This window comes from Chamaea fasciata, unplaced genomic scaffold (assembly GCF_029207755.1).
Source record: "Chamaea fasciata isolate MVZ Bird 193981 ecotype frontalis unplaced genomic scaffold, bChaFas1.0.hap1 SCAF_1, whole genome shotgun sequence".
NCBI classification, from domain to species: Eukaryota; Metazoa; Chordata; class Aves; order Passeriformes; family Sylviidae; genus Chamaea; species Chamaea fasciata.
In genome coordinates, this window is record NW_027094086.1 from 64992998 (window position 1) to 65020390 (window position 27393).

A 27393-nucleotide genomic window follows, 5' to 3' on the forward strand; every position below is an offset into this window, starting at 1 on the left:
CTTCCAAGAAATGACCTTTGCAGTTGCCAAAATTTAACATCCCTTTGAATGCTTCTGACTGCCTTCATCAGAGACAGTGGCTGGTCTAGGATGCACATTACCAAACCAGGCTTATAAGAAACCTTGCTTCATGTCCCCTCTCCTAAAGACTTTTTGCCTGATCTTTGTTAAGTGAATTCATTTATCTGTTTTACAACCTGATGGACTGTTCTTCCCTGGAGTCTTCAAAAAAAATGTACTATCACAGGTCACTTAGCTTCTGCAGGGGATTAAGATCTCTTACATACCTAAGACAGCATCTCCATATATTTTTTAATACATTCCAATTCACAAGCAAGTGTATGGCAACCACCAGGATAAAAGGACATCAGAAAACATCTGAGAAGGCAGAATTAAGAGCAAAACAAAACAAAACCTTAGTAGGAAAAAAAGCTAGAAATTACTTGTGCAGAATTCTCTTTTCAGGAAAGTGTTCAAAATCCCAATAAAAGGGGAAAGTGAGTAACTAAGCAGTTCTACTCTGATTAAATTACTATACATTTATTTCCATACTGTTTCTTTTAGTTCAGTATAACTTTTCCATTAGGTGTGCAGCGCCCACCTGAGAGACAGAGACCAGAAATCCAAGAGGCTGCTTGGAGCAGGTGGTAGAGTACAAAGCCTTGGAGCTGGGGAGCAACAACAATGCTGAGGTGATGTAACCCACATCAAAGGAAGGCAGTTAACTGTCCCTTCAGCTGGACACTGCGGATTCCAGCCTTTTCCATGGGAATGCACAAGATCTTCGTGGAAGATGGTGATTAGCTACTTACACAACATGCATTCGAACAGAAATCAGCTTGTGGTAGAGGGCACAGCTGATGGAAGCAATTCAGTGCACTTGCCTTGAGGAGTCTGACTCCAAGAGCAATAGGAGTCCTGGCTCTCAATACCAGTCCTTTCCAGTCTCGCAATCCTTGGTATCTCCACTGGTCATGCACACCGTGTCCATCTTTACCCAGGAATGCATTTGCTGAGATCATGAATTAACATTCTGTCTCCTTGTGTGACACAAATCCAGCTGAGCCTTGTAACAAGGAGGAATCAGCACCACGACGGTCACAGGGAATTCCAGGTGCTCTCCCAAGGTACTGCAAGCTGGGTAGCAGCGTTCCCTGAAGGCACCACAGTCTCTCGCAGCTGCCGAAGGGGTTTTCCTAAGCACCAAAACACTACAGAGTCCTGATCCACAGAGCACCTGTAGGCACCACCACAGTGCAGAGAGGACAACTCCTTGAGTTTAGCTACGAGCACTTATGGATAATGTGCATTAAGAGGCAGGAGGGTGCTGCCACCTCTCCAAATAGCAACAAAGCCCGAAGAACAGCACATGTGCAACACAGTGGCCAGTGCCCTGCCCTCCTCTCCACCATACAAAAGCTCCCCATCCACCTTGCCAACCAAGGGAAAACAGGTCACGTCACGCTTGCCAGTGCATGCTGGGCATTTATGTACTTTTAGATTTATTTACTTCCTTCTTCCCCATCCACCTGCTGGCACATGACCATGTTACATTACTATTCCAGACAACCTCACACCCCATGCACCAGAGCAGATGAAGCTTTTCCTTCCAGAGACATCAGCCCAGCTACTCATGCTCCATAGCTTCACCACCTCCAGCAACAGTGGGGCTCTGGCAGAAATCATTTACCTTTCTGTCAATGTGGAGAAAAGCAACACACCAGCTGAGCACACCAAAGACTGGAAGTCTGCATTAGGCTGCAGGCAAAGCTCGAGATGTTGGTTATTGTGGATGAAGTTATAAACAGGCATAAGACAACTGCTCAGCCCAGCTTTGGGAAGTGGGGGAAAAGGTATTCTCCTGTGACAAGATGCAACAAATCCAAATCTCATTCCCCTTCCTTCTCCAGTAACTTCAAACCTGGTCTGATGCATTCAGGTAACTGTCCCTCTTCCTGTACCTTTTTGCCATAGATAGAGAGTAGATTGTACAAAAAAACCAGGATTGCAAATCCCACACTTTTCATGAGGGCAACAAACTGTAGACCACAACAGGGAGCAAATTTTTCAAACAAACTGGAACATGATGACCTTCAGGGCATGATTAAGGAAAGCTGATCCTTCTGACAGCGGGGCTGCACTGGATGCCCTTTTGAGGTGCCTTGCAGCACTCTTTTCTATGACTCTGCTTGCAAAGCCCCATTTATTAGACAGCATTTGTGGCAAGGACAGAGCTTGCATTCCTGGCTATTACATGCAGTATTACTGGCCTGTTAATTTGTTATTTACATAAGGTTATCTATCTCATCTGGTCACTAATAGACAATTCAGTTTATTTTCCCAGACTATTTAAAATTTTATTCACAGGTAAACAGGGCCAAAAAGTGACACTTATTAGCTGAGATAATGAATGAGAAAGTATCTGAGACATGCTTTCCAACATTTCACTTACATTGCCATACAAAGCAAACTACTGTACAAGGGATGGTTGCTAATGATTATATAAAAAAACATGCTACGGAAACCTCCAGACTTACATGATTTTTTTTTTTTTCTACATAAACATCCGCTGCCTCATGAAACTTTTCTTTTAATAATCAGTATTTCTCAAGGAACATTTTAAGGCCTCAGAGATGTTCAAAGCCAGTTTTGCTGACTGGTTCAAAGTCAGCCATATCTCTTCTGACAGTCTGAAAACAGATTATAATATCCTGTCTGGATTTTTTTGAGGCCACATCCTTCTCTGCAATCAAAGTCCCAGTGAGTCAGATGTTCGAACACCTAGTCTGAAAAAAAGACTTTGCTCTTGCAAAGAGAGGCAACAGTGAGGAAGGAGTAAAAGGGCAGAAAGAAAGCCTTATTTAGGATTTAAAATTGGGAAGGCAGGTGACTCAGAGGAGCAAAAATGCATAGGAATGAACTAGGAGTATTGTGGCTTATGCCTTCCAAATGTTCTACTTTGCAGGGTGGCCTGCATGACAGGCAGGTAGTTTTCTTGAATTTCAGGAGACTCCAGGATGGAAAGAGAAGAAAATATTACTTGCAATATATGTTTATGGATGTATTTTTGACACTGTAACTCTTCGGGAACTAATACAGGACAGACATCTTGCTGTTTGGTGGAAGAACAAAGACTCAATTAGGAATATTTGCCCAAAGCCGTAACAATTTAAGGAAGTATCAACAGCCTTACATCAATAATTAGATCAACAAGGGGCAGGGAAAGGCAAGTTTATTTACAGACAAGAAAAAAAATGCACGTTGTACACTAGTGATCATATTCAAATGTTTAACTACACTGTATTTAAACTGTAAATTTTTTCTCACAAAATTAACAAACACTCCTTTTCTTGAAAAAAAAAAGGTGGATTTTTCAGAATATTTTAGGTTAATTCACAGGGGTTTTTTTTGATTCAGAGATTGTCGACTCCATGCTGGCTTATTAAAAAAAAAATTAAAAAATACCCTAGCATATTCTAAGTGGAATGGTTACATCCATGAAGAATGTAATAAATTTGTGTTAATAGTACCTAATAAAGGACTTATTAACACATCTGGAATGGAGATCCAAAGGGCCTAATGTCCCATGAATACAAACACATTCCTTTAAAATCACAGTAACCATTTCAGTCTCAGAAAGAATTAGTTTTGATAATGTTCTGAATACATTTGCTCATGTTAATATAAGTGATCTTTAATATTCCTCTTATATTTACATTGCCAACAACTGCATTAAGTTCTTTACAGAACAGATGAAATCCTTGCCTTGGCAGGCTGACAGTCTTCAGAGAAAAGAGTGAGGTTGGAAAGACAGCAGGAACCCTGCACACACATTACTGAACACATCTGTGTGTAATGCAATTACCAGATTGTGTTTTCCTCAAGTGCCACTTGCAGCCTCACATGGAGGAAGGTCTGTTCACACCAGGCTGCAGCCCACAAGTTACAGGTAAAAGGGAAGATCCTTTAGGGTTGGTCCTAACAGGATAAAATGAGTGATTATCTCCTCCCAGGAGCATGGAGAACTGAGATGAAACACTCTCATTTGCTCATAACGCTGCTTTCACAAACGTAGGGATGTAGAGGATAATAAAAGAACATAAAGTAGTCAGGGCTTTTGGTGATACTAAATGAGATCTTTTAATCATATTTGCTTTATGTATCTCTGGTAGCTATGATGCTTTTGGCAAAATCTTGTTTGAGTTGCTAAAGCGTAATATCAAAGTCCAGACTGAAATTTTTTATTTATTCTGAGAATTTATACCAGTTAGGCCATTCTAAGACAATCGACTCTATAGCACTTATTTTTTAGCCATAATATCTGTGATTCTTATATAGAACTTTTAACATACAAATATGCATAGATAACTGTAATATGCAGTCTATTTTTTATAAGGATATAATTTATATAGTATGTTACATATTTAATGTACATTTATACAGTATGCTGTAATATGCCCTTTTTCCTTAGTACACTGCAAAACTCTTTCTACTGGCTAAGCAACAAGAAACAATAGAAGATGTTATTTATTTATTATGCATCCTCAGCTTGCTACATAACTACATTTTCCCCCTTTTACATCTGTCCAATTAAAGTGAGAGTACCACACAATTCTAAAAGTGGAAAGCCCAAACAATGAACTGTACAAAGAGGTGTACTGTACCATGACAATCTAACACCTAACTTCAATATCATAAAAGCATTTTACAGATTTGATCTGCATAATTATCTGTCCCCCATTCAGTCTGGAAAAGTGGAGTAGCTGTTGAAAATACGCTGTTAATTGTTCTCAAACATCTGCTGAATAACTCTTGAAAAAATATTAAATCAAAAGAATACCTTTAATGGATGGTTTTTTCTTTATATGTCCCTCATATACAATTCATAAGTGTATATTACAGGTGTCAACCCCTAAAAACTAATAGGAAACTTCAAATTACTTTGAGTTGAAACTGAATTTTATTCCTAAAGGCACAAACTTGCAGATGCTGCCTACACTGAAAATGAAGCTAACATAAAAGTTTGCAAATGAGAAGGAAAAGAAGCAACAATTCTTCACGCAATAAAAATAAATGATAAGGTGCAAAAAACACACACCACACACACACACACAGACACAGAGGAAGCCTGTCTATAGTAAGGAATTATTTAGACTTATGTTTCTGGTTGGTTTTCATCCCAGCAGAACCCTATCAACAAAATTAGAACTATGTATTACAGACTGCCTACTTACTGTTAGCACACACTTAATCCTGCCAAGGCCAGTTCTACAGCAAACATTATCAGTGTGCAAACCACAAATGAAGAAAATTACCATCTGCACATTGAAGAACAGAATTGCAAACATAATTATATCTCTTACATGTAGTAAGTACACAGTTGTCTAAAATTTGGACTTACAGCCTCTTTTTCAAATAATGGCTTCAGTCTGCATCCAAGTCACCAAGCTAATGGCTGTAATAAGTAGTTATACCTCTTAATCAGAGAATGTCACAATAAGCATAGTGCATCTATCTATCTAAGCTTTTTTTGCCATGTTATTATGGTTTATGAGCAGTTTTACCACCCATACGTTATGCTGTCATGTTCTTCTAAAAGCTGGTTATTAGGATTAAATGGAGAAAGTGAAATATGAATGCCTGTATAAATTGCAGAGATGAATGATGCTAAAAGCAAGGTGTCTTAGGTCAGAGGAACATGTCACATGTTGCAGGGCACGCCACTTATTTCAGCAGGAAACCCACACAATTTGCTTGGACTCTGTCAGGCTTTCTGACTCATTGCCACAGTTTCGCTTCATTTGGAAAATAACAGCTGATCCTAATTTGTTTCTACCCTAACACGTACCATGGCCCAAAACACTAGTAACAATCCTTCTTCTCACCTATTTTAAAGCCAGATGCTGTAATGACTGTGGTATTCATCATATTAAGACCATTACACCTCATGAAAAATTATTGATAGCCCTTCCTGACCTTAACAATACACCAAATTTCAGAGGGCTACTTTCATTAGAACAAAAAGTTCACAATGAAACCAGGCATCCTTAGAAGCAGACACCTTCATGTTTGGTACAAAATACAAGAGATGCACAATGGGGTATAACTAAAAAACAAAAGAAACCCCCCAAACCCACAAAGAACCTTGGATGTGTGACCAACAATGAATTATGACTTGCCTAACAAACCAGTAGTGCAAGGCTGTTTGGGGTGAGGGAGGGACAATTCTCATTCTGTGACATTTTAGCAGAAGAAAACAGGAAGCAATTACTGCGCTCTGCTCAGCACTGAGGAGGCCACATTTGATGTTTTGGTGCATTGCACTTGCAGGAAGTGTGGAGAAACTGAAGAGAAGGTAACATATTTAAGAAAGCAACACATTTAAGAGAGTTCCTGGAGGTCTGATCAGGAAGGAGAAAGGTGGGGTTTCCTTGTCTTAGCAAAAGATGAGAGCTTTCCGAGAGAAAAAGGTTCTTATAAATGAGGACGGTGCTGGTTTTGTCCATATTTGGACAAAAAAATCACTGATTTAACTTGCAATGAAAAAAAAAAAACCCCAAACCCCCAAAACAACCCAAGAAAAAGGAAAAAAAAAAAAAGAAAAAAGTAATAATGTTGTAATTCTGGTTAGTAAGAGAGCAGACCTTCAACTAAAAGGATCACAAAGCAGAGAAATAGACTACTACATGTGATCCACTTCACTGCAGATTTTTAAGGAAGAAATTCTGTAAGACATAAGGTAGCCATAAATAATTCACCCTAGCAGAACTAGATGACCTTTAGAGATCCCTTCAAGCAGAAGCAGTGTAAGAACCATGGTGGTCCACAAGGCAGATGGGAAGAGATGAGCCCCTCTTCTGTAGCATGGCTTTCCATCCCAGCTGAAGAAGAAGGGCTGGTAGGGCTTGGTGCTCCCATCCAGGGGCCTGGAGGAGTCACTCTCACAACTTCTCTACCGTCCAGTCTTGTATTTCTCAGACTGACAAGACAGGGCTGCATAACAGAGCAGAAGCTGAATGACAGAATTTCCCTTTTCCTGCATGCAGCAAGAGTCAAACAATGTAATTTCTTCACAAGTCTCTCCGTCAGCACATCAGCCAAAAGCCATCTGCTGTTTCCTAGAGCTGTCTTCCTATGGCCCCCCACTGATCCTCTCTGCTGCCTTTGCTGTGATCTCTGCCATGGCCTCCAAGCCTTCTCAAATCTTTGCATGGGGAACAGCTCCCTTTGGACTGTAGGGAGCAGTCTCCAGTTCCTATAGGAACCAGGCTACAGAGAGGAGCTAAATGACCTCTTGATTCCTATCCTGACAGCAAGACTGAGATCTACCCATGGTACACTATGGTGTATTTATCAGTAGAACACAAGATAAAGCACTTCTGTGGCATCTTTTGCTACATCACTAGAATAGCAATGTCATAACTGGAAGTTCACAGACTTCTCCAGGGTGAACTCTGCTCTGTTCCCAAGTTTTACTGTCCCTCCTTTTGGACATACACATCTTTAGATGTACCTTCTGCTACTGTAGGAGGAAGAATCCTTCAAACGAATTTAAAGGCTATAAATGGAGAAGAGCCTTTTTTTTTTGTAGCTGCCTCTTAGATTCTGCAAAAGGCCTTTGGCCAAAACTGGCCATGTCCAGTTCCAGGGAGTTTTAATTCTGCACATGATGGGCAGCCCCGTACCAGAGGCAATGTGGCAATGTGTGCACAAACAGCATCCATACCAGTCTTTTGGTGACCTTATGTGCTGAATGAGTCCACAGCTGGCTGCTGAAGTAAATGGGATGCCAGCTGATGATGCACAGCACTGGCGCTGTGTGCTCACAGTGCTGCACCTACTAATGAGGTAGGCTGCTGTGCTCTGCAGTAGCTGAAGTTTCTATGGAGCTTTTATCTTCAGCTTCAGTGAGTTACAATAATCCAGCCTGGTTGTGCAGAACATGTTCATCACTACTGCTAGATCCATGCCAAAGAAAAGGAAGCATAGTTTCTTGAACAGCCAGAAGCAGAATAATTAATTTCTGAATATTTCTGGCATCCTGGTATTGAAGTACCAGCTAAAATAGAATGCTGCACAGAACTCATAATGCTTTGAAAAAGGAAGGTCAAGTGCTTTCCCAGAGAAAAGGGGTCAGTGCCTCTTCTACTTTCATCAAATCACTCACGCTAGATCCATTGCTATGCTGTGCCTTGGATACACTGCAAGACAGTCACTCTTGCTGAGTAATTTAACAGGATATTGTGATCTACACGTCAAAACCAGTAGGAAGATCAAGTGTGGATGTTAATATGATTTAAAAGGTACTTTGCAGTAGCAACAGCTAGAGACACAATTAGGTCCCTGTCTCTGCTAGTCAAGGAAATATAATGGAAGATTAGTATAAGTAATTACATTACACTGGTCAAAATAAAAGAGCTAAGCACTGCATTTTCTTTCATGCCTGTACTCATTTGCCTGCAAGAAGTGGCAGTTCCTTAATGCCTTAGCTGTGATAATACACTGTGGAAGCTTTATTGCAGGTGTACCTTTACCATTCTGTTCACTTCTTATGAAACAAAACCAAATACTGGCAGCACAAAATGGTACTTTGCAACATATGCTGGGATAAATGCTTCTCTGATAGAAAACAGCCAAACATTATGATGGAGATATATGAGAGGATGGGCAATCTTCAGCACCCTGCTGGTAGCTAAGTACCACCTTGTAGTGATGTGACAGCCTAAAATGTTCAATATAAACCATCTTGGCTGTGGGTGGGGGAAAAAAAAATCTCATCCTGGAAAATTAATCATTAAAAATCCAGCCCCCACATTTTTCCGGTTTCCAACGTTCCTCTGAAACAGTCTGCCTTGTTAGTGTGTACTAAAGCAAAGAGAGGTTTAGCATCAGCCAGAGGTAACTGCTGGCTTTTCATCCCAACTGGAGGGGAGGGAGGGAGGGAAGGACTGGCTTTTCCCAATGACAGAATCTAGGATATGTGGAGGGGCATATGCTACTATGCATTAACAACAAAACAGGACTGCCAGGATGTTTTCCCCTCTGACGTAAGGCAGTGAAAAAGAGTTGTACGCAAAGCAGGAAAAAATCTGACCATCCAAGACCTGCAGTACTTTCTGCACCAAATAATACCCTGTACTGCCACGACCTCGAGTCAGTGTATGTGACTGATGCACACATGGTACTCATACAGCCAGACATGGTCAGAGCATGAGAACTTTTATCCTGAGCAATGTGCCAAAGGGTGTCTCTCAGCCTTACTCATTCAAACATTTCTGGGATAAAACTGCCTCACAATGCAATTTGCATTCAGAGAGGATACAGGACCTTTTGATTTCTCCCCCTAGTGTGGCCTCCTGCTTTCTGTTACCAGTCGTAATTGCAGTGCTGGTATGAAGCCACAAGCAGGCTGGCAGGGTAATGCCCTGCACAAGATGGCTGGACAAAGGTGAGCCAATACAGCACCCACACCATTCCCACTCCAGTGAAGAAGCAGCAACCGTGACTTGCGGGCAACAACCCGACATCTTCAGGCACAGCCATCAGCACAGAAGTCCCCTAGGAGCAATTCACATTTTAGAGATCCCAGGCATGTCAGGAGAACACACACCTTTCTCTATACCGCTTGGGGCTACAACACACAGTAGGGGGATGCAAACCTCATTCCTAAGAGTATCCTTCTCCCCATTAAGGCTTGGAAACGAGCTCAGCATAATTCAGTTCTACTGGTGATGGTTCACTGGGCATCACTTTTTTAAATGCTGCCAAAGATTAAGAGTTCAGGTTGCTTCCTCAACCCATGAATTTCATGTAGTATTACCAAGCAGTACTCAGTAAATCTTCAGCTGCTGCTATAAAATGAAATGAAATGACCAAAAAGCACTATTTTTAACCACACATCTTATTCATTATGCAAGATATGCTTCTGCCATTCTCTGAGGGAAAAATGCCTAATTACTTACATTATATCTCACTGGAAATACAATAAATAAAACAAGAAAGGGTATTGAAGGATGAAAATAATGGCAACATGTGGTACAGGGGCTGACCTTAGGAGAGAGAGGTATTTAATCTGAAGATATGCAAATTTGAACAGGAGTTTTGAGAAAAACAGTGCCAATTAAGAAAACTGTCTGTCTCTCATCAAAGAAGACACATTTACCTAAATAATATTTGCTTAAGCTTAACCCATACTGTTCTGTTTTTGTTTACAGGGGTGGAGAACAGTGGCATTCAAGATGGATTAAATCCTGACTTCCCCCTCCAGTGTACTTTCTGCTGCTCTTTGGGACTATAGCTCAGTGCAATTCAGAAAGGTATTCTTCTCAAAACTGAGTGGCTGTCACTTATGTCTGAACATATGGTCAGTTTGACAAAATCTTTAGCAGCCTTATGGCTTAATACCTGCTTGCATATATATGCTGGTTTTACCTTAACAGGCAATGGTATAAACGTGTATCTTTTTTCCTTTCTGCTGATTCCCTGCCACTTGCACACATTTCCACAAAGAGGTACATACTGAGAAAAAATAATAATAGTAATAATAATAAGTAGTGACATTACATTTCTGCAAACACAATGGACACCCACTTCTGAGGAAATCTCTATGTCCTCCTCCACACAAAACCTGTGAATGTCCAGAGCAGCCGCTACCTACTAGTAGTCTATAAAGCTGCACACCCATAAATGTGCTAAATATGCTTGGTTATCTATCAGATAGGCATAAAGGTAGTGGTGTGGCACACATTAGAATTCATTCGTGCACTTTTTGTGGTTGTTTCTTTTTTTCCCCCAGAGGTATATTCTGGCCAAATCAATGGCCTCTAGAAAGAGTAGATGATGCTGTGCACAGCTTGGAAATCAATTCATGAGGGAGAGTGACATGAAAGACGTATTAGATAGCCGTACCTTCTGGGGCCACAGTTGTCATTTTTGTGGAGAGGCACCTGTTACATGAAAAGTATTCACCAAATTTGACAAAATGGGGTGTAAGTGGACATGAAGCCTTAAAAATCTATACTTAAAATTGAAAGAGCAAATGCTTAAAGGGCACCAGAGCCATCCTTCCTACACAAGCAGTACAGCACTGGGAAGACCATCGATGCACTAAGATTAGTGCGAAATTCCTAGCAATGACTACCTGCTAAATACAATGTAATTAGAGAACACTTCCCTATGAATTAAATGCAAATACTTTGATATGTGACTGAGCACATTACATTACATAGTATTAGCATATTAAGTACAATTTAAGCCCTGTTCTCAAGCATCTGAATTTTTACCTAAAATGGCAGCCAGGCAGAATACAATATTTCCACACTAGGGGCAGGAGGGGGACTGGAAAACTTAGTGAGGCATGAAAAATTGAATTTCAGCAAGGCAAGGGAAAGGACATTGTTGGGCAATTAGAGCGCTCCAGTGTTTGCCATCCGCGAAGGCTGCAGTCATCTGCAGCGACAGCGCGGCGCACGGCTCCCCCAGGGCACGGCACTCCAGTTAAATCAATTTGTCAGGAGCGGGGCTGCTGCCTCCCCGCTGCAGAGGAGGCCCACCAGAGCGGGGGACAGCTGGGGTGCACAGCTGTCTCTCTGCAGCAGATCAATTAGAACATCAAAATTCATCTGCTAATTAGCAAGCATGTACAGAGGGGAAAGAAACCTCCCACAAATGAACCATTTCCATGTATTAATGAATTCAGTGACATCCCACATTTAGAACCTAGCCCAACAAGAAGAGAGACAGCCACAAGCTAGCACGAGACAATCGTATTCTTGCAAAAGGTGATCCTACTGCTGAGGTGAAAATAAAACTCTCTACAACTAAAAATTTGCACTTCCAGTATCACTGAAAGAAGACCCACATCTACTAGAGCTACTAATGTCTGATCACATCGCAAACACTGATCACTGTAAGATTGCAAATTTGAGAGCAAATACAAGTGGAACCAGGAAAAATACATATCACAGTCAGCCTGACATGCTGCTTGCTTTGGAACATTCTGAACGTCGCTTGACTTCTGTGATTGAGAACTGGGCCTCAGGTCAGCAGTTTTTATCCTTGTTTTTATTTATTTTTATATTCAACCTTTGTGTTGTTATTAGAACAACACTTACTGTTTATTCATATGTTGCAATGTTGCTGAGGGTGTTTTTACAAGAGAACTCAGCCAAAGTCAGCTGCTGTTCCAATGCCATTACAAGGCTTAGCAGGACAAGGTCACTAATTTCTTTTTTTTTCTGACAGTTTTGGCTTGTTTGGCACAGACAAGAAACACAAATCAACAATAACATGCTACATTTTTCATCAGGGCTCAGAGCATAGCTGTTAATTCTTGCACACAGAGCTCCCAAACCTAGGAGAGGCCAGCTACATTGATTGGTAAAACACAGAAAATTAATTTCTTCAAGTGGGAAGAGCCCCACTAACCTCCTTTGTTACTTCCAGTGCCTTGCCCATCACACCCTAAGTGCAATGGACTTGAGCGGCTCTTCTTTGCATACAAAGTACAAACCCTTTGTTCTTGAAAGTTTGTCTGAGAATGCTTGTAAAATCGAAGTGCTCGAGGAAAAGAGAACGGTGTGGAGAAGACTAAGACCAAATGACCTCCCAGAAACAGCAGCATAATAAAGGAAAATCTAAATCTGGCATCTGCAATAATCCTACTGCTCATCTAAGCAGCTCACTCACTAAATTCAATACATTTTCCCAAGCAGTTATCTTTAAGGCTCTGTTTTCCTACAACTGTATGTTGTACATGTAGGAACCCACAACTGTAGATTTGATTTTCAGGCCATTTGGCATCAGATAATCAACTACAAATCATTGTTTTGAAATAGATTGCTGCAACCCACAGCTCAATGACTCCACAACACAGGATTCCTACTTGGAAACTGTATTCTTTAAGCGGACAAACAGGTGCTAACTGCTTACCTTGTTCTCAGATCTCTAGTTTCTCACCAAGATTTTTTCCCTTTTATTCTTTTAAGGACAGTCATTAAAACCAAAACTCTGTTAGATGGCTGAAAACAGAGCCACACAAGAAGTCGTAGGTGAGGAGCTGAACTCTCCAAGGGAAGGCTATGAAATGTTATTGCCAGCTCTGCTGCAGTAAGACAAACTGCCACAGAGAGCCATGTCCATTCTCATCTATTGAGGGAGGTCAGCTGAAAGTAAGTCACAAAGGAAGTCAACCAAGATAGTAAAGTGCCCTCACTTGCCTTGCAATAATGAAGAGTGTGTATGAAAAATGTTTAATAATATGAGGAAGCTTTATCACCACCCTCACTCCTACTCAAATCCTGCACTGGACTTTCGTCTTGCACAATTTTCGTTACACCCAATGATGCGTGAGCTGGAAGAGTGTGACCCAGCAAGTATTACAGCTTTAAGCTGCCATTTAGTATCAAATTTCTTTCTTAAGTGAGCATTGCTGAATACGTGAAGCACGGAGCTATAATACATACTCCATTAAAAGCAGTCCAGAGAATGTGACATTCTTCTTATCATATTACCTCAGTAACTGGCAGAATAATATAATTATGATTCACATTGGAGTGGCCTACAGAATGGATTTAATCAAATTTTAATATAAAATATGGCCACTTAGAGCATATTCTATTCAGTAACTTGTTCAGTAAAGATGCTGGGTAGGGAGGGGAATTGCAGTTATCATTCCCAGTTACAGGACAACAATTGCTTTTAAGTCAAATATGGCATCAGGATGTTTAAGCACACATTAGAGGATGCATCGGTGTCACTGCTATTGTGCTGAACTCTGTATATATTTCAGAATGGATGACTGCTGGGTCACTTTCAGTCCCTTAAGCTTACAATACAAAGACCTGAAAGAAAATGGTATCTGAGTGTGTCTAGCAAGGAATAAGTAATTCACTCACTAACAAAACTTTTAAACTTCCTACATTCATGCAGATCAAGTGCCTGGACTCTGTTCTGAAGGATATCAGTCCAAATTCAGAGCATAGTCATCAAAAGCACACCAGTTCTGACTGAATTGGTTTCTCCTGATTTGATTATAAACAGATGACTTAGAAGTTCAGTGTGTTCCATTGATTAGGTCTTGAGTAACTCCAAATGCAAGGAGACTGTGATAAGTGTGTAAAATTCTCACCTCATGGACAGTTTTTCAGAGAATTCACTTCAGAACTGTGCTTTCAAGTGTTCGGATATGAACACTTTCTAAATGCAGAAAAGACACAAAAGATACAAGAGACAGGTGCTAGATACAAAAGGCAATTTGCATGTGTTTAGGCTCATTCTGCACATCTGTAGCACAGAAACTCAGGTTTGCTGCTCTTCATTTTTAAGGCTTTTGCAAGGCACTCACACTCTGGTAACAGGAAAAGCTGTGCCAGGCTAAAAATTCAGTGCCAGCTACCTTTTAGTTTACTGCATCTAAGGGTCCACCCATGCACTTTACAACTATTCACATTTTATCCATTTGACTATGATATCCTACCTGTCTATGAGGTTTTCTTCTTCAAGGTAGATTAAACCCACAAATTCCCTGAATATCATTAATGGGTTTTGCTGTTGTTTTATTTTATTGGAGTTTGGCTTTTGGGTTTTTTTGTTTGTTGCTTTTTTAAGAAACCCCGGTCCATCTGCTAGTCTCCTAGGGCTCTCACCACAACTCTTACTGCCTCAGAGCATCTGCTTCCTTTATTCTTTCCTTACAGTAGATTCAATTGCTCTTTTCCCTTTGCTTGCTTCTGTTAACTTCTTGTTGGTTTCTATCTGCTATGTCCGGTCATTTTTGTTCATTCATAGAATTAGCACACAGTTTGGCTGAAAGACACCTTGAAGACCATGTAGTAACCTACCCTCCTTCAGTTTTAAGGCCATTTCCCCTTGTCCCATCATTACAGACCCTTGTGAGAAGTCCTTCTCCAGCTCACCTTTAGGTACTGGAAGGCCTAAGTCTCCCCAGAGCCTTCTCTTCCCCAGCCTTGTCCATCTTCTGATCACAGCCAAAACAGCATCAACCCCTCCTCCCAGTCATTAGAAGTCTCACTGATTTTCAGGTCATGAACCCTGATGTCTTTTTGTCTATTAGAAATTTACTCCTGCATTCATTTGCCTCTGTGCATGCAGCCAAAGATCATCCCTTCTTTTCCACTTCTTTCACTCTGAACTCACTTGTTCTTCTGCCTCATTACAAAGCATGGGAACTCTCCAGTTATCCCACTTCCCACCAGCATTTTTATAAATAGTGTTTCAAACACTCAATTTTCATTTTTTAACCTCTTGCAGTCTGGCTTCTTTTCCTTGAACAAATTCCTGTCTTCACTGAAGGCTTCACTATCTTCTTTTTGGTGAGTGTTTTTAGGTGTTGTCTTTTGCTGGTTTTTAAAACTCTCAGTACACTCAAGATTTCAAGAATTGTTACCTTCTTGTGGTTATGACCGACCCTTCTTCAGATCTTTCACATTTCACTCCCTACTCCGACCTAAGAAGTGAAAGAACCAGACAGGTCAACAGAAAGGGACAGATTCAGCCACACCAAGTGTATGGGACATAAAGTCCTGTATCTCATCTACGGGAGGAAAACATGGAAGGGAAAAAACAGAAACACAAAGATAAAAAAGATATGGAAACAAAGAAAAGGACAAAGAATCTAAGAAATTCAAGCCCAGTTAGAAGACAAGAATAAAGGAATGAAAAGCATAGGCAGTAAAGGCTGAAACAGAAAAAGAAACAAAAGAGTGGGGGAAGTATTTGAAACTTAAAAGGATATTTTAAACCCCCTAAAATTAGGTAGGTAAGCTCAGTTACAATTTTAGGAGGAGAAATACAACCCCTCCTAATACAATGGAATGTCAATGAAAATCACCTTGTCTTAGCAGGAGGTATATAAAATTGAAAATATTTCAGAAGCTTTTACTAATCTTTATCTTTTTCTTGAGAACAGCGAAGGAATGAGTTTGGTTTGATCAGATATTCCAAGTCAGTGGTGCAGCTCTACAACCATGGCAACAAAGAGCTGACTTCCCGCTGCCAGGATCTCATATGGGAGCTGCAAAGGCAGCGCTGGGACCATGATGGGCACCAAGAGAAGGGCTGTGGTTTTAGAGCTCTGTTACAGCACAGCTACTTCTTGTGCCTGTTACTGTGCATGCCAGTCACAGAAGGTCTCACTTGGTTTAGGATTGTTTTCCAAGGAATTTACACTCGTGGCAGATTTTTAAATCTATCAGTATCAGATATAAAAAATCATATTTTTCTCCTCAGAGCTAGACAAATAGCTAAGGAAAACCTGTTTTGTTTAAAAACATGTATCTTAGCTCCAAACAGAAGATTTATTTTTCCCAGGTAATTAAAAATAAACAAGAAATCCACTATATTTTAACTGAGGAGTGGCTTCAAAGACCAACTTAAAGGTACTATTGGTAATTTCAAACAAAGTACAACCTATTGAACTGATGTCTACTTAAATTCTATTTGATTAAAATTATGCTCAATTGTTAATATATAAACACAGAATTTATTATTTTATAAAATATGTTAACAACTAAACATTATAATGAACACCTATACTATTTACAATGAAGACAGATCATTAAATACTGTGACTGTAGTCAGAAATACTTCAACAAACAACAGAAGTGTGTTATACAAAATTAAAATATTAGATAGGTCATCTTCAAAGTTAATGCAGGATATCGCAATCTCAAGATCATTCTTTTCTCAGGTAGAAGACTGAGTTTTTGTTTTGCTTCCTAATTTACATGTTTTAGAATAATCTACAGTATAAGTATGGTACTTCCATCAGTTCCAGAAATATGCCCTTTCTGTACTACCTTTCCATTTATCAAGGCCATGATGAATACAAAAATCAAACCTATCATAAATTATCACAATAAAGTCATTGAATGTATCAGAAGTTGAGTAAAGAAAGATGCAGAAGTAATCTGTCTTGCCAAGTGGAATGACAGAAAAGGAGCAGTGCAGGGGGCAATGCTATGCATGGAAGAAAAATCAATGGAAGGATCTCTGTTTTCCTGACTGCTTGGTATATTTTCCTGCCCAGTTCTCTCTAGTAGGTTAATACTGTGCTGTCACAACCATGATAGCCTTGATGACTGTATTGACAAGAAATCATGATCTACAGCAGATCCGCTTTTACGGAATGGCCGGATAAGCCCTTCCATTAACAATACTAATCAGATAAAGTATTCCTAATGGATGACCCTGCATCTGGTTAGAGTGAACTGCTCTGTTTAGTATGTATATGATGTGTTTTTCATCCAAGATCAAGATGTCACTGCTAAGAATTTATACACTAAGTTTGGAAAATTGGTTATAATTTCTCTCTGCATCTGCTGCAGCTTTGGAAAACAGAGAGCTAGTTCTTTGTCCCTGTCATTAAATCAGATTATTCTCATGCATTGCTAAAGGTCTCCATGACCCAAAAACAAACAAGGGACTAACATGTAAAGACTCATGAAGAATTAATTTATATATTCACTTTTTGCTCCTGGTGTAAAGGAGTTATCTATTAAAATCTGACCTGATAATCACATCTCTAGGTAAAACCTACTATGAAACTAAAGGTATAACAGCAATTTGACAGATAAGGTGCATAAAACCATAGTGCTCTGAGCCCTAATCTCTTCATGTAGCTATAAAATATTTAAAGTACACACTGTTTACAGGCAGTTAACAGATAGCAGTGATAAATCCCCCTTCAGAAAAAAAACCAACCTTGTTCTGTGAGATTTATTGAAATGAGAGAAATCTTAAGAGGTGCAAAATCCACAAAATTTACTTGCCAAGAGACTCCCCATGCGCTTCTCCACAAAAAAAAAAAAAAAAAAAAAAAAAAAAAAAAAAAAAAAAAGGCATCTGTGCCAAAGTGAGGATAAAAATGGTTTTTTTTCAGTCCTGTGATGGGTTTACCACTAGCTAAAGCTTTTACAGCAGTTGTCTTCAGTCAGTGAAAATCTTCCTGCTGGCAGCACAGATAACAGAACTTGCTTGGCTCTTTTCTCCTGCAGTATAACACTGCAAAAAGAGAGCAAAACATCACTAATTTGTACCAGTATTATTTTATACTTATCTTGGGGAGTCAGTCCAAAATTTGTTATAGTCTGGACTTCAACAAGAAATTGGAACTGAAGTCAGATTATTTTGATCCTTCCCACTTAAGCATTGGTTTCACAGAAGTGTATCGTGATCTCTGCAGACCGTGGATGGCTTTAAATTTAAAGCAAAATTTAAGACTCTTCCAATGTTGCCCAGAAGACAGATTTTTTTGCTTCAATATTGCAAGGTTTACAGTACAAACACAGGGGCATGTCTCTCAACAGGCTAACATAGGAATTAAAGCTGCAAACTGTTCAAAGGATTTATCCCATTTCAACTTACTGGCTTGTCTCCTATAATTTCTTTATTTTTCCTCTAGATCAAACATCACTTGCTACTCTATTAGGCAGAACTAGTAAGATACTCTTAAAAAGCCAAGTTATAGAAAAGCTAGCAGAATTCTTAAACCCCCCACGCCTAAGCAAATCCCCAGTTAAGAGCTTCTTCTGTTTAATGAGGATGTTGAATACTGTGGGACAGTTTCTTACCAGCAAGGGCCTTGGAAAGCCAAAAGCTTCCCCTCACCCATGGATTTCTTATTTTTTAGATGCAACTGTGATATGTACTGCACTTACAAAAGAACACTTATGCCCAAAACTTCCATTGCTTTGGTGTTAAGAACTTGAGCTGCATGAACTGGGAAGAAAATGGGCTTTTAGAATACCAGTGATTTTCAAACGTGTTTCATGCTGGCCTCCGCAAAGTTCTGGAACCTAAATGACCTGTACCCAGTAGTGTGAGCAATGCTGAATATTGCAAGGCTAACTCACAGTGCACACTTGTTGACTCACATATTGTACAAAGAAGCCAAATAACTTTTTCCTATCAGGTTACTAATAAGCTCTCTATAAAAAAAAGAACAGACAATGCAATTTCATCCCTTAAAAGTGGCTTTTGCCAACCTGCAAATCTCAATTTTACTTTCAATCAGTGCAAACCTCAGTTTTTTCAAGAGTTATCTCCGCCTCCCACCAAAATAATGGTGTGCCAAAGCTTTTACAAGGATTACTTGAGGTTTTTTTTAGGTGCAACCAGGTTTGGATGACCTTTCAGCTTTAATGCTTTGATCTAAATATTGTCATGCCCTAAGTAGTTTTGATGTGGTCTAGTGCCATGCAGAAACAATGCCTGGGGTTATTTTTGTGTATCTTTTTGCCAAATTATGCTGCCTTCTACCTGTGGTTGGAAACAGAAGCCAGGTAAGTGTAAGTGAACTCTTGTCTCTCTTCTCCATAATTCATCTATTTTTCTTTAAACTTCAACACCTTTAAGCCTCATAGAATGCAGCTCTACAGGACCATGCAAAAAAATACAATAAAACAGATCTTAACCCAGCACAGTTCATTTGGCACCTTTAAGGAGAGAGACAGATTCATACAGTATAAATGTTTGCCCTTAACTTTCTCTGGTACTTTTCAGCCCCAATGTCCAACAGGAAGGTGGATAATGCAAGGAAGATGAGAGTTTTGGTAAAAGGAGGAATTGAACTGTCAATTTCTACAGTTTCCAAGGTTTTAAGGATTTTTTTCTCCCTAAAATATAAATAACAAAGCAACCTTTGCAACGTATGCCTTTCACAAATAAGCCAGGCTCATCTACCCAGCATTTAGGAAGAGCATCAAAAAGCACAGACTGGAAGAAAGCCAGAGGGCAGCTGCAGCTTGGTGTCAGCTCAGTCATTCTTGCCTGGGTTTCTGCCTGAGCACTGAGCCCAGGAGGAGCACATGGCAGAGGACCAAGCAGCCCCAGGAGGACCAAGCAGTCCCAGACTTTTTACAGGGTGATGGGTGGAATCGGCTCCAACACACTGACTGCTGCAGCCACACTGTTCCATGAGTGCTCTTCAAAACTAAGGTCACACACACAGAAAACTATTTTTTACCTGTGTTTGGGGGGTCATATTGATGCTATATATGCTTCTGTAGGGATAGGAAAGTATCCCTACAATTGAAGAAGTACCTCTCATAACCTCTAAGCATCTTCTGACCATTGCTTAAAGGCAGGTGCTTTCATTAAAGAGCTCAAAGCAGCATTTGTTTCAATCAATTCATGGGCGTAAGTTGTCAGGAATCCCTCTGACTATTCTTATCACTAATATGGCACCACAGTGTTACCTGACTGCTGCTTCAGCTCTAACAGGGCTGTGATTTAGCTGTGAGAAATTCTCAGCCTCAGTCATTCTGCTCTCCTGGCATCATAAGCATGTACCTCAGAGTTTAATTACTCAGCTAAAATGCTGCTGTCACCCTATACATATAATGTAAGAAAAAGGTGATTTTCACAAAGGAACTCATCTATTCATGCCCTTTCAGGTCCGTTCATTTCCTTCAATTTGTTGCTCAGCTGTCCTTTTATTTTTATGAGACTCACTGCAAAATGATTTGAGTTTAGCATGGCTTTTTTTTTCCCCCTCCCAGAAAAAAACAGATTGCCAGTGGTGATAGTGACAGGATCTTTAGGAAAAGGGGAGAATTCTGCTTTGAGGCTGGCGAGTTATTTAGATAACCTGGTGGCTTCAGGCAGCATCACAAAATGAAATTATACGGTTTCAGTAAAATGAAATGAGGAAGGTCACCAGCATCACAGCAGTGCTCCAGTAAAATCAAGTACAATTAATTTCCATGAGCTGCAGCTTCCCTACCTGCATTCAGAGTGGTCTGCAACACCTACAAGCCCCAGCCACCTGAACTGAAAGAATGTTTTCCTGCTCAAGACTGCTGCCAAAGGCTATGAGCAGACATGAGCACATTCCATGAAGATGACAGTTACTTGAGATGACAGCTACTTTGAGGGAAACAAAGTCTGGGCTGATGTCCACTCCAGGCAATCCCAGTGATTTCAGTGCATAATTCAGGTAACAGCAACTTCCAATAGGTTCCATATGCCGGGAAAAAAAAAAAAAAAAAAAGGCACCAGGGAATCCCAAATGAAAAAAAAAAAAAACAAAACCAAAACACAACAAACCAATGTCACAGCACTAAAAACACTGTGTTCTGTAAGAAAGAAGCCAAATTCCACCCTAAATACTTTTTAGGGCTAACCACTTCCTATAAACCTTAAAGCAAATGTACCACATGTATACATAAAATAAAAGAATATGATTTAAGTACATATGAATGAGCTCTGACCTTCCTTATGGCTTGTCCATATGACTAAAATAATGACATCTGCTTAAGGTCAGAGGTCTGGAATATTTGAATTCTGTCCCTGTAGCACATGTGTTCCAAAGGCAGGCTACACTGTCATGGATAATTATGACATCTAGTGTAGACACATCTGCTCCATTTACAGTAGTCAATTTTGGATTTTTTGAGCGTAGATAGAAATAAACCTTGATCCCAGAACTATAAGACATCTTAATTATAATAGGAGATCTCTTTGGCAAGCCTGATCATTTAAAATTACGTTGAAAACATGATTTTTTTTAACTAATCAAATTTTTCATTTGCATTTAAATTTGCAGTACATTGGATAATTGTGCAAACAGTCTAGGAAAGCTCCATGCTGATGTTTCAAGAAGGAAGATCTCATTAGAGAAGGCCCATAAGAAATGAAAGGCTATATGCTAGTAACAAATCATGTGATACATTAAGTAGAATGGGAGTAGGAGGAAAAGACATCAACATCACCATAGAGAAATGCTCTGGTAACTCAGTCTTGCTGGTTTTCTGAAAACAAGGAAATATATTTTCAGGTCAGTGATTTTCAACTGTTTTCAATTCACAGATCCCTAAATATTTTCCTGTGGATATGTAGACCTTTGAATAGCAAAAGTAAGCCCAAGGCAAAATGCTTGCTTTTCATCTTAACCTGCTGTGGGTTTCTGAGATACAGTTCACAGACCATCAACTGAAAAACATTTTTTAAAAGGCATCTTTTTATCGGAATTCAGCTATTTTGCCTAGAATACTGCTATCACAGCCTTCCTCAAAAGGAAGGTGGAAGAAGAGACACCCTACTTGTGTTCTGTAGACAAGATTTCTTTGAACTGAAGTCACAGATGCATAGGTTTTCAGGTCGCTTTGCCATGGATGGGTTTAGTTACAAACTGCATTGCAAACCTTTGGTGTGTAGTTTATCAGCCTTCCATCACACAGGAAAGCACCCATGTCTGTTTACCTGAGACTGATCTTCAGCACAAGAGATCTGCACCTGGTCTTGGTTCAGAGTCAGAATTCCTGGATTAAATTTACAGCACCAAGGAAAATGCCAATACACAATCTGGGGCCTGGAGAGGTGCATACCTGCTACCCTGGAGAAGTCCTGCACGCCACCTCCATTTGCCCAAGAATTACCAGACGTGGAACCAACCCATAGAACACTTATTTATTTATTTTAGTTGCCTGCAAAATTCTTTCCTTCCCTCAGTTCCACTGGAGCCAGGGGAGGACCTGCTGCTCTGACAGATGTATAGTCCTCTCCGTATTTCCTTTGGGAGAATCTCATGCACCCATTTAACAGCAGATACGACTCACAAAAAGGGCCCTGCCAGAATTATGTGGTCTGTGTGGAGACTCTTCTACAGACAGATACCCCCTCAGGCACTTGGAAACAAAAGCATCTTTCTGCCCACTCGGCACTGAAGTTCCTGGAGCATTTAGCTCAATCCATGTTTTGTATGCACTTTGGTTTTGAAGATATGAATCCCTACTACTCTTTGTAAGAGTGTTCTTGGTGGAGGCTTTTAAAAGAAACAATCATTTGTACAGGGTTCTTCCTGGCTATGTACTCTCTCTTTCCTAATCCCTTTATAAATTCTGATTAAAGGTTTGAGCTTCAGCTCTAACTCTGATGTTTGTCATAGGCACACCACGGCTTCTGGTGATACACTGTACTACAGAGAGGAAAGGACAATACAGCCACTTAGGCACTGGTGAAGACCCAACCTAGGCGATTATGCAGGCCTTTTACAAAAACAGCAACCCTTCTCTCAGTATTTTATACAGGAAATAATAATTCAAATAACACTGAGAACAATTCTTATGTAGAGATAGTGCAATTTGATAGAAAACATGAAAAAACATTGATAGGTTGATAGAATAATCAGAAAGAATTCTTTTCTCCATGGTGGTTTTCATGTTAGCCATTCCCCCATCTACATAGTGTTAACAGTTCTTTCCCTTGCTAAGGAAATCTGTGGAAATCCCTTTCTTGGCAAATATCATCATCAAGGGGACAATTTCCCAGAGAAATCTGGCTCCCATTCAAGATTCTTTGTGAGGATCAAAAACGGATCAAAAACGGGGGGAGAGGAATTCCTGAGCACATCAACCAGAAAAGTTTTATGCATCTACTCTTGCACTTGATCAAGAAAAATAAAATTGTTTTCTTTTAGTCTGTCTGACTGACTAATATTGTGGCTGAGTCAAGACCTCTCATTTGCAACTGGGAACAACCATGGCATCAGAGATATCCAGATCAAGTACATGAAAAAACACCAGAAATCTTTACTGAGAAAAAAAGATGCATAACAGAAACTGATACACTTTTTTCCCCCAACAAGTTATAACATCCTAAAACATCTAATGTTCGTATTTGTATTACTATAAATCTGAAAAGAGCTCAAATAAAAACTTGACTCTAAAAATCAGTGGTCTGGAGTGGCTTCAAAGAATAATTGATTACTTCAGAAAAAAATCCATCTTATTCTTGGATGAAATAAAACGTATGATTTTCCTTTATGTGGCCATGAAAACTTATTGAGCATTTTTGTTACTTGACACAATGGCAATTGGGCTGCTTAGCTAGAGAAAATCGAAAATCATGTTAATAAAACTACAGAAAAATAAATATGAGAAACATGCTGCTGAAACTTGCATTAAAATTTATTACCCTTGGTTCGTAAAAATAAAGTCAATTTGAAATACACAGACTGTCTTTGCAAAGAATACTGCCACACATAGAGTAAAATAACTCAGATCACACCAGAAAGAGCCCCCTTAGCACTGATAATTGCCTGATCAGTGGGTACAGAGGAGAAATGGAGAGTTAACCCAAGAGATTTAGCCCTCCCAGCACTGTGAACTAGTGCACTTTCCACTGGTCCTGAACTGTGACTGTTTCACAGCACTTTGTAACTTAGCTCTCCCGAGCTGATCACTTTTTTGAAGTCAAAAGTGCCCAAAACGACTGTTATTCTGATTTGTGTGTTACATTTCCTTTGGCAGACAAGAAAAAGGAAAAAAAAAAAAGAAAAAAGCATGGGGGATGTAAAAGAAGGGGGCGGGGGAGGGGAAGGAGAGCACAAGGAAGGGATAGAACAGCTCCTGCCTCTGTAAGCATTCCCTGTGGCATTCCAATTTAAAGACAGACTTTCTGACAAACACCTTGGGGGTCATGTTCATTGCAGGCCAAACTACGAAGCAATTAAGGTGCAAGGATTACCCAGGCACAAAAAACAGTCAGGATACAACAACTTTAAGCCCACAGTGGTGCTGTGGTATCAACTTCTGATGCCCTAGCTCTTCAGAAAATCATCCTTTTCCAGCTCTGATTCCCTGTCAAAATGGATTAATGTACTGTCAGTGGGTCCCAGCTGCCTTACTCCCAGCCCAGCGCCAGCAACATTTAGGGACTTGGTGTCCCAAATGCAGCTGGGTCCCAGCTCAGCCTGGGATGCATTCCTCAGCCTGTGAATCCAGAAGGCACGGCCTCAGCTGAAGGAACAGAAAGGGGAGGGTTATATACAGTGGTCACTCATGTCCTATTGCCCACCTCATCCCTGGACCCTCTAATGGGTACAGACTTCCTTGCCCCTGCCACCAAGGAAACTCTGAGAGTAGGAGCCTGTTTTCCTGTTTAACCTTGCAAGGGTAGCCCAGCACAATGCAAGCGAACTTACTACAAATTACTGCTCAGATCTCAAAAAATCTGGCTTGTTTGCAAAGTAATCCCCCCCCCAAAAAAAAACAGCTGCTGACTCAGGAGCAGATGTAGTTGCATTTCCAGTGCCTGGGAGGTGAAGCTGTGGAACAGCCACTTCTGCTCATCCCAGAAGGTACAGACGTAAGACAGCAACCAGTCCATGCAGCATAACTGCCTGCACTCAGCAGACTAATCAAGCTATGTGGTTTTGTTAAAAAAAACCAAAACAAAACAAAAAAACCCCCGAAAAAACCCAACCCAAAAAGCAGAAAAACCAAAACCCAACCAAACCATCCACAAAACAAAAAGCCCCAAAATACATCCCTATTCTCTCTCTGTCAGTTCAGCCACAAGCAGCATGGCCACACGCTCCCTGCCTATGCCTTGCCTACTAAAAATGCTCAAAGAGCCTAGAAATACCATGGGGATGCACACTTGTGGTGTGGAGCCCACCCACTTTCTGTTCTCTGGCCTCCATCTCCAGATCTGCAGGGCTGGAAGGGCACTCCCAGGTTATGCAGCCAACCACAGTAGCATGGCAGCATCATTTGTTTCGGAAACCAAACAATACAGAGAGCCTCAGCTGTAGAAACCAAATGGTTCCTTTTGATCTGGAGATCCTGTTATCTCCCCATGTCTGTCTTTCACCACACATTTTTTTTTTTGCTATTTATGTACTACAGCACAAACTTCCTGGGCAGGGTATTAATCTGAAATGATGCCAAGTAAATAAATTAAATAAATAACCAGCCCCTTCAATATCCCGAACTCAGGCACTCATGGAACACATCTGTCCTCTGGAAGGTCCCTCCCCACACTTCTGTTAACAGTAATGTCATGGGCAATCAAGAGACCTGTTCTACAGATCAGGGAAGCAAATCAGGAATAACCATCCTGAACCCCTCGGCTCCCAGCACAGTCTGGCAAGACAAACTCCTCACCTAATAGTCCAAGACTGACTTTAGGAAGGAGCCACTCATTTACTGAGCAGATAAAAGTAATCAAAGCCATGTTTCTGCAGATTCAGTGGCAATAAGGTATGAGATAAGACTCCAGCCCCAGGGTTTGAAAACTTCTTCCAAATGGCTTAAATCTTCTCCCTAAATCCTGTTATTTTCTAATTCCAGTTCAATTTTTGCAGTACTTCCCCTTTCCTTGGGCTTCCTTTGGACTGCATTTAAACTTTTCAGTACTAACACTGCTCTCCCAGATCTCAGTGACTGCTAACTTCAAAAGGAAACACACTGGATTCATTAGACTACTTAATGAAATTCATTCTGGCACTTACCTTAAAGCACTTAATGAATTTCAAACTTTCTTTATTACTATTTAAAATAACCAGTATAACCTAGCAGTCAAAATGGATTTGCCAGAATTGGCAAGGACCTCCACCAAAGGAGGAAGCAGACACATTTTAAAGACAGCTTGCCTTACTCAACCTTCACCTGAATTACAAGAGTCATCCTTGCAGCAAAGTATTTCTTAAATATTACAGCAACACTTAATTTTTTTACAACAGAAGATGATGAAACAATCTCTGGCACAGACTAGTATGGAAGCAAATAAGAAATGAGACCACTTAGGACAATGCTAAATCTGAATGGGAAGAATAAGAAACCACAACATAATTGGCACATAATCTTTTAAGTGTTTACAGTGGAATGGGTAGATGAATTTGATAATCAAGCAACGAACTGATTTACTAGTTCTGAAATTCTAGGATTCACTCAGGCTAGTATACAAGATGCTAGTAGTGTGAGTTTTTCCACAGATAAGCAACTCTGGAAGGAAGTAAAAGGTTCTAAATGTTACTCAAGGGACGTGCAGCAGCAGTGGAGAAAGCATTAGACAAGTAGAATAAATTTAGCTGAAAAAGACTACTGAGTTGGAAAATGTACACTACAAGTTAATTACAGCAAGCTAAAATAAAGACTTTTTTATTTATAAATGTTACTACAGATGCCTTTAATAGAACCACATGATATTTCTATGTAATTCAATTTATGAATGTAATTCATTGTTGAGTCACACAAACGGAAAACATTTTGAATTCTAGACAGATAGATTAGACAGTTCAGAGGTTTGGTGTACTGAGGGCAGGAGCGTGGAGAACCAAACCAACCAAACTTCTAAAAATTTAGAGGCCTCCTAAGCACAGAAACTGAAGTTGATTTTGTGAAAGTCCTGCCAGTAGCTGGTCTTATGTGCAGTTAATTTCTTTCTATTTTAGGACTATTGTTTTGTTGTTCTCTTGACATAAAAGAAGACAAATACACATGAAAATTAACCAAAACCCAAACATATTTCCAGTAAAGATGAATTATTTATTAATTTAATTTTTTTAAGTCCACAACTATTAAGTTCATGTACTTTGGGGGAAATATTTTCCACCTTCTCATTTATTTGTCTTGGTCTACAAGAGAATAG

General features: G+C 40.0%; 1 protein-coding gene across 19 annotated transcripts in view; it reads right to left on the reverse strand.

Annotated features, from left to right (window-relative positions):
* Nucleotides 1-27393, reverse strand: part of LOC136290773 (poly(rC)-binding protein 3-like) — a 498211-nt gene that overhangs the window by 98905 nt on the left and 371913 nt on the right. Inside the window, exon 1 of one of the 19 annotated variants that reach the window (XM_066185178.1) lies at nucleotides 885-981. The exons of the other annotated variants lie outside the window; for them this stretch is intronic. The gene's annotated coding sequence lies outside the window, so the exon portion shown is untranslated. Of the gene's footprint in view, nucleotides 1-884; nucleotides 982-27393 lie in introns of those variants that run through there. 19 annotated transcript variants of the gene reach the window in all.